Below are 11565 nucleotides of genomic sequence, written 5' to 3'. Positions count from 1 at the left end.
GCATACATGATTTGTAAATTGTGTGTGTTCTCATGGCTGATTAGTGTGTTAATAAATGTTTATAGACATAAGGCCATGCCTTTCGTATTGCTCATGACGTTAAACTTTACTAATAAAAATGTTTAATATTATTAGAAAGCTTTTTTTTTTTTTTTTTGTTAAAATTTACAACAGGCTCATAGCGGGAGGTTCTCAGTCAGCAACATATTTACCTTAAAGCCATCGTACTTCCAGCATACCATTACTGCTTATATAAACTATCTACTCCTTACTCATTTATTTACCATACCCTTATATATTGAATAAAAGAAGTAAAAAAAAAAAAAAATGCACTTCATTTAGATGAAGATGAGCTAGCTGGCTTCATATGGAAGGGCAGGATTTTTCTTCCTTAGAGAAACTCTTTCTATCCTACGAAGCAGGCAAGCTGGCCTTAGAACACAGATATTAAAATATGCTGTTATCATAACCGTTGCTTCTGCTGTAACTCTAATTAAACTCTTGGCCGATCACATAAATATTTTCGATTAACTTGTGCAGCTGTCAGTGACCGACCCTGAGGACCATTGGTCAAAACACCTGCCAAAGTTCAATTTAAAAAAAAAAAAAAATAGTGCATGACAGCTGTATTCTTGAAAAATACAACTTTATTAGTTCATTATCGCGAATAATTTGACCAGTACTGTATTTTTTTTCTCCTTTTCAGTTGAAAAGGAGAAAAAAAATATTGAAAAATGGATTGTAAAATGCGTATATTTGTAATACGTTCATAAAATTTGAAATGTGTCCAATGGGTTTCCTTAGGGTTAATCTTGTAATATGCATTAGATGATATTACGATGTAATTTAAACTACATACCTTGTTCATTTTCAGATTCAGTCCAATTAAAAAAAAAACAAAAAACGTTTAAATCATTCAAAAGCAGACGAATAAGTTGTAAAATGACTAAACTATTGAAAACAAAAGTATTACTGAAGTTGTGAAAGTCAAAAAAGAAATATATATTAAACTGAAAATAAATTGTCACTTTTTCTCTTTTTTTTAAAAAAAGAAAAGGAGACGATATCATAAAAACTTTACACGAGGTAAAAAATACAGGTGGATTACGTCAGTTATTAGAATTTGTAGTATTTCCTGTGTAGCATTTAACTGCACATTTCTGGAAGAATGCCAAAAGAGTTTAAACATGGTTCCATCGAGTTGTAGCTTTGCTAACTTGGCGTTTCGAGAATTTTAGAGGCGTAGAAATTCATTATCGAAGTTGCTGTGTCACAGTCCATGCGTGCCTTGACAGATTTAGAAGTGGCCCTTTATCCTGTTTGGCGTTCATTCTCTGCCATCAGGGGAGAATAGCCGGGTTGTTTCACGAGGTCTGGAATCCTATAACACGCGCACTTCCAAAGGAATGATGAATTTTTCATCATAAGAATGTGAGAACAGATTTCCAAGGGACGGGGAGAGAAAGCAGCACTCGTTGGGCCTCCTTACATATTGTCCTCAGGAATCTTCCTGTCAATTGTTGGATTTTATGATATTGTACGGAACAAACATACCTTTGGTATGATTGACAGTTCTCGTTCATGAAATAAGTCTCACATTTGCTGTTCAAATTCCAAAAGAGATTTTTATGTACTTATACAATGTATAGCCGCTGTTACACTTACAGCGCACACTATGATTAAAATCGATTATAAAGTTTTACCAATATAAGTATATTTTATATATAAAATACACTATAAAGTAACATTTTAAGTATAACTTATTTAAAATTTTATCAGATTAACAAATTTATAAATTATTTAATGAAGTTTAATAAATACACCTTTTATTTTTTTATAAGTGTTTTAGTTTAGAATAAAATGTTAAGATTGTTTTGTAGGTAACAAATCTGTACGTGAACCCTTGGAGGGTAATGGGATGGCAATGCTGTAGCCAATGACGTTCTATCTAAGGCTCGGCTATTGCTGTTACCCTCCTGCCATGATCAGAGCTTTAATAGCTCAATAACACCTTATCCCTACACTATCCTCTACAGATAACTGGGAAGATGAAAAACATTCTTGCTTCGTCCTTTTAAGCCAGTCCTTATAAGGATAAGTATTTTTAGTAGTTTGTATTGTCAAGCAATCTATTTGCAATTTTTACATTAAGAAAAATATTCGGCTTGCCTTGAAAGTATAAATAATAAAATACATGTAAGAAAAACATTTTTTTTTAGATAACCAAATATATTGCGTAATGTCAATAAATATAACGAAATAGGAAATGTATCACTAAAGTTATCTAAATTATTGCTTTATTATTATTTTATGTTGTAATCCCTATCTTCATCAACAAATCAAAACTTATTTGAAATTTCTTAAGTGTAATTGCTTAAATTACTTCCTTTATTATTAGACATAGGCAAGTTAGCCAGTCTTGAGCGTGGACAGCAGGGTTTTTTCCGCCAGTTTATCTGGGTATTTTTTCATCCCGTAAGCAGGCAAACCAGCCCCGTGAACACACAGCCCAGCTACAGGCATAGGATATAGTACGGCAAGGAAGGCAACGGGAAACCACCTTGCTCATATTCAATTCCCTGGCCTAGATGGTGGCGTGTATATAGCTGCCCCTAAACAGGCTATAACAACAACTTACTATACTATGTTTTATTTTAGAGTGGAATGATACGTTAACTTCCTTGTTTCTAAACGATATTGTGCTATTTCGTTATAAATATACAATGATGCAGTCGTAGCCTGTACCTCACTTCCAATATGATGATCTTTTCATTTATAACTTACATGTCTCTATTTGAGCAGTTTTTAAATATTTAAAAATTCAGAGAATTCTTAATAAAAACTAATAAATAGTAATATATTTATTTATACATATAAATATATTATATTTCATATACTCGTATGTATTTTATGCAAGTCTTAGTTGTTGTTTTTTAGTTTATTTGTTTCCAGCAATATACATTTCCGAAAGCAAGTGTGCTTTGCATTATGGGATACTGAGGCAATTGATGAGAAATCAAGCCTCCATATACAAGTAGATTAGTCGTCGTGAAGGTACTTCATGTACAAGCTTTGTTTGCTTACGTTTGGATACAGGATTAAACCAACAATATAATTTCTTCATGAATAGGTTTCTGTGGTTAAGAAGTTCAATAGAAATATTCCGGTTTTGTGACCACATGTTTATTAGAGAACTGGTTTTAAAACACTAAACAAGTTTACCAAGACAAACTCTGGGAACAAAAAGAAGGACTAGCAAAACTGGCACATAAAACCAAAAATATGGCTCCGCTACGTGGACGATATCTTCATCATTTGGCCAGGAACAGCACTAGAACTGACTGCATTTAAAGACTATCATAATAACTTACATCCAAACATAAAATTAACTCTGGAACTAGAAAGAAATAAAACTTCCTTTCCTAGACATCCTTATAGAAATAAATGAAAGAAAAAAACAGATGATCATTCTCCATCTATAGAAAACCAACAAACACAGGAAGATTTCTTCATGCTACCTCACACCACCACCACCCCCAAGCAAAAAATAGGCCTAATAAAAACTTTAAGGGATAAAGCATACAACATCCCCAGTACAGAAGAAAAGCAGAAAGAAGAAATGCAATATTTAATACAGATCCTACAACTGAATGGTTACACGACTAAGATAATTAAGAAAATTCTCAATACAGCATCTACAAAAAACTTAAATAAATAAGACTTCAAGAACACAGTCACCCTTCCTTATATCAAGAATGTAACAGATAAATTAGCCAAATTACTCAACAAGTACAACATAAAAGTGACTTTCCTGCCACTTGAAAACATATCAAGATCTCTTCATCCTCCGAAACCCCAACATCACTCAATGAAAAAATCAGGGGTTTATAATATTCATTGTTCCTATGGCATCTGCTACGTGGGCCAGACAGGGAGATCGGGGGAAATCTGCATGAACGAACATCTAAAGGACGTACAAAAGAAGAGAGAACATAAGTCAGGTTTGGCATTTCACACAGCTTCTACTGGTCATGATGTACTCTGGGATAGAACAAACATGTCCTATATTGATAAGAATTGTTTCCCAAGAAAATTCAAAGAGGCAGCAAATATGATTAAAATTCCTACTCAATGCAACAAAAACCATGGTTTGATTTTAAATCAAGTTTGGTCATCGTTTATTAAAAATTTACCCACTTCAGACCTCGGACAGACAGAGCGCGAACCACAGAACGCTACAACAAATAGCATTGTCTCAACTAACACGCATTAACAGTTGTATAGATCTGTTATTCGTTTTTTTTTTTCAACGAATACCAACAAATGAACATATGTTTCGTAATTTCTTATAGTTTGTGCTTTAAACTGTTAGTTCTCTTTACCCCCCTGAAGATGTTAGTCTTACGACTAACATCTTCAGGGGATCTCTAGTGGAGTCAATACCTGCTTGGTATTGACTCCACTAGAGCATGGGAGATATTCTGGGAGACCAATTAGACAGAATAACGTCTCGGAGGTTAACACCGAGCAAGGCACTGACTTCGATCCGCGGATTTTGTGCTCCACATGATCCCAGAAATGGTCGATGGGATTCGAATCGGGCGACCAGGGTAGCACACGAAATGCTTGGATACGGTCTTCGAATTATACTTACATGGTTTCCAAGAAACATGTTAGAAACATAAACTGTCAAATCATGTCATTAAAATGTACAACCGTTTTTGGAATATCAAAATTTTGAAGTGTTTTTTTGAACAAATGAAGGTTGTCTTTTGGGCGAACATAGAATGAGGATTGAAAACGTTTCAGCTATCCCTCTGTTTTGTTGAATTGTGCATTTTTTTTTTACTTAAAAAAATATTGAAAATAGATCGTCCTAGAGGCTGGAGAAGCTGCGAATGAGATGTGTTTGATCTAGGCAAGACCAGAGAAGTAAATCATCCTAAGAAGGGAAATCTGATTCTGTTTGCAAATCTGTGTATTATCAAAAGTAAAGGGTGGTCCTGATAACGGAAGTCGTGTCTCATCTCTGGACTCTTTCATGCTAGAGATAAGACAGGAATGTGTTTTGTTTGCATTGATGCAACCAAAGAGGAAGCCATCTTCCGTAGTTTCCTCCCTTCACATTTAATCACCAATGCTGGCATCCCATTGCAAAAATTGAACTCAAGATGTTACAACCACGTTAGTTTTTCCAAACTTTTCGAGGCGATGGCTAGGAGATCGGCTGTTGCCCTAGAATAGCTTTTCGCTAATTAGTTGGGTATACGTTCAGGTGGTGAAGCTACATAAACACGTACTAATAAGCATGATTTAGTTTGCTTATTGGTACATGTTTGCCATTATTGTTTCTGCAATTTTGCCATTAAAATAGTTCACTTAAAGCGGAAAACAACGAGAAGTATTATTTTCGGTTCAAATTGTTTTTACAATAAAGCTAATTATAAAACTAGAAAAAAGAGAGAAGAAATCTTTCATCATAAGTGAAATTTAGTCTTAGCACCCCCTTATATAATTATTTATATACAGCCTCTTCTGGTGGTCTCCACTCAACACTCTGGGGCTTTGTTTCGGGCTCATACTCTAAACACCACGTTTCGTCACCAATAACGATCGTTTCAAGGAAGTTTGAGTCTCCTTACGAGCGGTTTAATGAGGTTCTTGCAGTGTTCAATTCGATACATTTTTTGGTCGTCGGCAGGGACGCGCCGGCCATATGTGCAATGTGTGCGACGCACACAGGCATCAGGATAGTAAAGGCACCAAAGAGGAGGAAATACTTAAAAAAGACGTTTTTTTAAAGTGATTTTTTATTGGAGGGGGGCGCCAACTAAAGTTTTGCACACAGGCGCCGGACACTACTGGCGCGCCCCTGATCATCGGTCAACTTGTGGGGAACAAATCGCGAATTCAATTTACGAAGATCCCAAACTCTCGGTCAAAATGTTGTGCACGCTTGATTTTGGAATCCCCAATTCATCTTCAATCAATCTCACGGACGATTTCGGGTTTTCTTTGACGAAATCACGCATTTTTTGGATGTTAACTTCACTTAGTCCAATTTTTGGACGGCCCTCTTTTCGTCGTCCTCAAGCGTCTCATGACCACTTTGAAATCGCTTAAACCACTCGTAAACTCGAGTACGGGATAAGCATTCATCACCGTATGCTTTTGGAAGCATTTGATGCGTTTCGGTAAAACGTTTACCAAGTTTAACACAAAAGTCAATCGCAGCTGTCTGTTTGAAACTCATTTTCCGACCGTTCGTCAAAACACACTGTCACTCTTGGCACTATAACTCGGCTTCTAATAAAACAAATGTCATAAACAGTTGACACAACACTAATGAAGGTTGCCACTTTCGAAAAACAAAGAAATACAACAGGTGGCGCCACTAATTTCTTCTATTTTCGAAAAGTTCGGTTTCTTTTTGGACAGAGGGTGTATAATACAGTACAGTATTATTATGAGCAGAGTTGAATTTTCGATTGTTTGTCAATATTTTCGAGAAGTATCATGATGGCAGTGACTAAGTTACATTATTCAAAAAACTCTTTCAGTTGGAAGTACTGTAAAAATCCGGTGTGTGTGTGTGTGTGTCAAAAGTCAGAGCTTGTTTTTGAGGGGTCAACCAAATTTTGGCTTAAGTATTCTATACATATCTTTGTTTTGCATCATTTGTCCCTACCAATGGGTCGAAATCTACCAAAGTTGAAACTATTCGACAAATCATAATGAATATCCTGAAGGATCTTTATTTCGCAAAATTTTATACATCCTATGTTATAAATTTATTGTATTCTAGGCACCATGTATGGAGTTTGCCATATACAATTTCAACTCGTTTTTCCCCAATAGTATCCTTGAAAATGGATCAATTAAAACAAAGAATCAGGACTCAACAAAGCTCTGTAAGGATTCAAGTATGAATACCAAATTTCAATGAAATTTTTCCAGCTGGCATTCTAGAATAACATGCGTACGGACTGACGTCTACAATCCTAAAAAAAGAGAAAAATGACAGCAGATTTGTTCGTTTAATATAACATGTATTTAATGTAAAATATATAATTACATCCATTTTTGCTGCATTTATTCATAGGGATTGAGCTAATACACGTAACTGTGGTCTTTTTGTTTTATTGTTGATTCTTATTCCCAACAGAGGCTTCTTTACATGGCTGTTAACGACCAATAGTTGAATGCAGTGGATACTTTTATTTCTAGTTCCCTACGTTTTTCTCTCAGTTCCCCCCCGCTGGCAATGTCACGTGATCATTCTCTCCATCTCCCTACGGTATTTCGCATTCCAGAAACCCCGAAACATAGGGCACCAGATTGCGCTTCTAAATCATGACGGTGACAAATGGGGAAGGGGTGCTTCTCTTCGTAGTGTCACGACTTCAGGGTGGGAAATCAAGTCCTTCTCGTTCGTAGCTATCTGGACGGAAGTTGCAACACATAAAAAGGAGTTTACAACTCATCAAAGAAGTACCTCTTCTCTATTACCGTCAGTTATTCGTTGGATAGACAAAGAAGGTTAACCCTGAATATCGTCGCTGTGACTTTTCGACCCGACACGGAAACGAGTAAAAGATGAGTAAAATAAGAATCTTGTGGTGTCGTTGCCAAAATCCTGCTGTCTAGTGTCAGTGTTCTCTTGGAACGACCGGTAATAGCGTAGAGTGGGTGGCGCTTAATGCGCCATTTGTCACCTTTTAAAATACTCCATTAGCACCTCAAAATGTTTCTACACAGTAATAAATATTTCTGTTTCTCGTGAAACCCATAATACACCAATTTGGCTCCTTGATAGATTTTTTGCTAAAGGCGCCTGTCAAGAAATATTACACTGTTTGAATTTCACTTTTACAGCACTTCTGCTATTAAAATTCACTCTTCTTTCCAAATATTTTTAACTTCTTTTGGTTGAATCCCAGAATATAGCACTTCTGCTATTAAAATCAACTCTAATTTCTAAATATTTTTAAATTCTTTTGGTTGAATCCCAGAATAGTCGAGAAATGTACTACCGAACGGAGAAAGAAAAATGAATTACTGCCGTAAATTACTTTAAATGTAGTTTTCAATATCAGCACGAATAAAAAGTATCAAGCTGTGAAAACAAAATGTTGTACTTGGTTTTGGGGTTAATGTGTGGTTCAGTCCTACGCAGACAGCATAGCCTTTTAATGCTCGAGCGCATAACAGTATATTGAGATGTAACCATATTTACACCAATGCTATATTATCTCAATACCCCATGCACTAATCCATGTACTTTACCGAAGAAATAAGTTGATCTCAATACTTTTTGATGAATCTTCGTAAACCATGTCATCAGTAAGAAAATTAAAATCATCCGGTCGTACGAAGGATCACACGTTACCACAAGAAATGTTCATTCAGTTTGCGTTTTAAATTTTCTGAAATTGGTGACAGTTATAGTATTTTAGAATACTTGTTTCATTACATAATTACTTGATATCCAAATAAACATAATATTACTTGAGCATTATTGTCACGGAAGTGTATCCCACAATTATATATTTTATTATATTGTTTTTATTATATATTATTATACTTTTTGTTATACAATATATATATATTATTATTATTATTATTATTATTATTATTATTATTATTATTATTATTATTATTATTATTATTATTATTATTATTATTTTATTTTATTTTATTTTTTGGATTCATTCCCATTTATTAGTAATACAAAAGTGAACACTATATTTATAAAAAAGAAACAATTTTTATATTATCTATTATATTCTGAAAGATTTGTTTAAATTTACCTTATTTTTATACTTAACTTATTATTTTATGTAATTAATAATGCCATATAAAATATATCGAAAAATGCAAAAAAAAAAAGAAAAAAAAAGAATTTTCTCGACCTAGACTCATCTCTTTTCACTTGCGTTTGAGATATGAACATCGGTTTCTCTGTCTTTAACTGTTTATATTATTTATAATACGACAATTTTGATAATATTCTATATGTAATACTAATAAACTAATAATACTAACAGAAAATTATTTTAATATCTAAACTTTTTGTAGAAAGAAGAAAACCTCTGAAAATTAAAGACACCTACTTAAAATTACGATATGAGATGTTATTAAAAAAACGAATAGCCGATTAAAAGCAGATTGGAGGAGGGAGGTCAATCGACCGTTAGATGCGGTGATTAATACCCTTGGAGGGTAATGGATGGCAATGTTGTAGCCAATGAAGTTCTAACTGAGGATCGGCTATTGCTGTTACCCTCTTGCCATGATCAGAGCTTTAATAGCTCAATAACATCTTATCTCTACACTGTCCTGTACAGATAACGGGGAAGATGAAAAGTATTCTTGCTTCACCCCTTTAAGCCAGTCCTTATATAAGGACTATAAAAGCAGATTGTACCCAAGGCCATCCTACTTCCAAATGAAGATCTTTAAATCGCACCCACTCAGGCAGAGCACTTAGCTCATAAACTTTTCCCTACACAGCAACCTTATCAGATATCAGGGATTATAAAAGCATTTTGCTTCACCCTTATAGTCAGCAACGTCTTGCTTGCCAAAGCAGATTGTATTGAACAATTTCTTGTTTAACTCGTGCCATGAAGATAATTGTATGTATATGTGTATATATATGTATATATAATTGTATATGTATATTGCAGTCGTTGATTGATATAAGAAGCTGGGCAATTCTGTCTTTATACATTAGGAAATCCTTCGAGTCAATAAAATCAAGTAGTTAATCGAAATGTAATCGACCATACATATCTCTCATATTCAACGAACATAAGTAGGCATTTGAAGAAATCTTAATACAGCGAAACACACGTTAGAAGTTGATCTTTGTAAATCCAGATTCTTTGGGTTTGGGTTTTGAGGAAGTGAATATAGTCCAGATTTTCTTCACGACAAATAGCCGGACCTGCTGGAACCTCCTTTCTGTCAGTTTGGCCAAAATATGATAGCTCACAGGCTGTCTATCATATACTGTGTCCTTTCAGAGCTTAGAAAGAAAGTATTAGGCCGAGTAGTTAGTGTACACACTCTCCAAACCAATAGGTTCGAATCTCGCTTGGGGCATGGATCTTTGTGATTGTGTTACTTTGTGTACTGTTGGAAAAGTCACTCTGAAAATAATAGATGTAAGAAATTTGGAGATTCGTTTGGATATGACTTATGGGATGTGGCAATATTGACAACTTTTTGGAAGAGTCGTGACCGGAAAACTCTATACCTGTTAATGACCTTGTTAACAGAAGATTCAGTGAAGCTGAACAAAGACAACAAGATGGCTTTGATAAACTGTATTTCTTCTATGTTAGTAATGCTCCAGTATGAACACAGTATGAAGAGTGATTAAGAGGTCATTTGGGCTAAGTACTCGGGTATACCGATGAAGGATGTTTGTAAATTAGAGGACTATTTTGCAACTTTAAGCCTATGTAGTTGTAACGGAGCATCTGCTTTGTGGCTTTTGAGGAACTATAGAATATTATATATTCTATAGTTCCTCAAATAACTATAGAAATTATATTAAATTTTTAATAAAATATAATATAATATAATATATATGTAACCAATTTTATATATATAGAAAGTGTTTTACCTTGGGTTTATTATACGTTAAAGATACCAAGAAATTTTATACTTGTTTTAATCCTTTTCCAAAGAAGCAAAACATTGTTTTGCTTTCTTGTATAAAATTTGTCGATAATAAACCCAAGGTAAAAACTTTCTACATCTTTCTCTCATCCAGAGATTTTCGTTAATAAGGTCAAGCATCTTTTGTCTACTTGTATATGAGGTATATATGATGTCTGCATTATTTTAACCTTGGTATCTCTCCCGGGTCTGACTCTCACTGAGGAGACCTCAATAAAGGTCGAAACCTGTCCGGATAGTGTCCCTTCCCATTATGCATTGTATTATACACGTCTTAAAGGGGTGTGCTTTGCATTATGGGATACATACTAATGCAAGTGATATGAAGTCATTAGCCTCTATATACAAGTAGCTCAGAAGTGAATATATTTCAAGCGCAAAACATTATGTTGCTTCCTTGGGAAAAGGATTAAAACCAAGTATAAAATTTCTTGGTATCTTTAACGTTATATATAGCGTATCCGCTCTCCAGTCAAGAGGGTGCGGGTTCGAATCCCGCGTAAGCATGGATGTTTGTGACACTCTCCCAATATGGCTGAGTCACCATGGGAGTAGTAGACCCAAAACCTCCCGCAATGGGAGACCTTCACCCTGCAGTGAGTAGAAATATTGACGCAAAATTATTACTGAGGACCACTGGCGAAACAGCTGATGTTAAAGATAGATAATACTTTTAAAAAAATCAGAAAGCACTGCTTTCGGTGAAAGAGACTAGATATATCTGTGTAATCTAGCGATTGCTTTATAGCACAACTTTCTAACGAAAAATTCATTACCTGCAGGCAATCGACCAAATAATACGATTTTCATTGCCTTCCATATAGACTTTGTTTCTGCAGCTCCTTCACTTTTTTTTAAATTTCACACGCTCGAAGA

The sequence above is a fragment of the Typopeltis vanoorti genome, chromosome 7 (assembly GCF_054136105.1).
Source record: "Typopeltis vanoorti isolate ZY-2024b chromosome 7, IOZ_Tvanoo_1.0, whole genome shotgun sequence".
In the NCBI taxonomy this organism is placed as follows: Eukaryota; Metazoa; Arthropoda; class Arachnida; order Uropygi; family Thelyphonidae; genus Typopeltis; species Typopeltis vanoorti.
Note: the sequence above shows the minus strand (reverse complement) of the source record.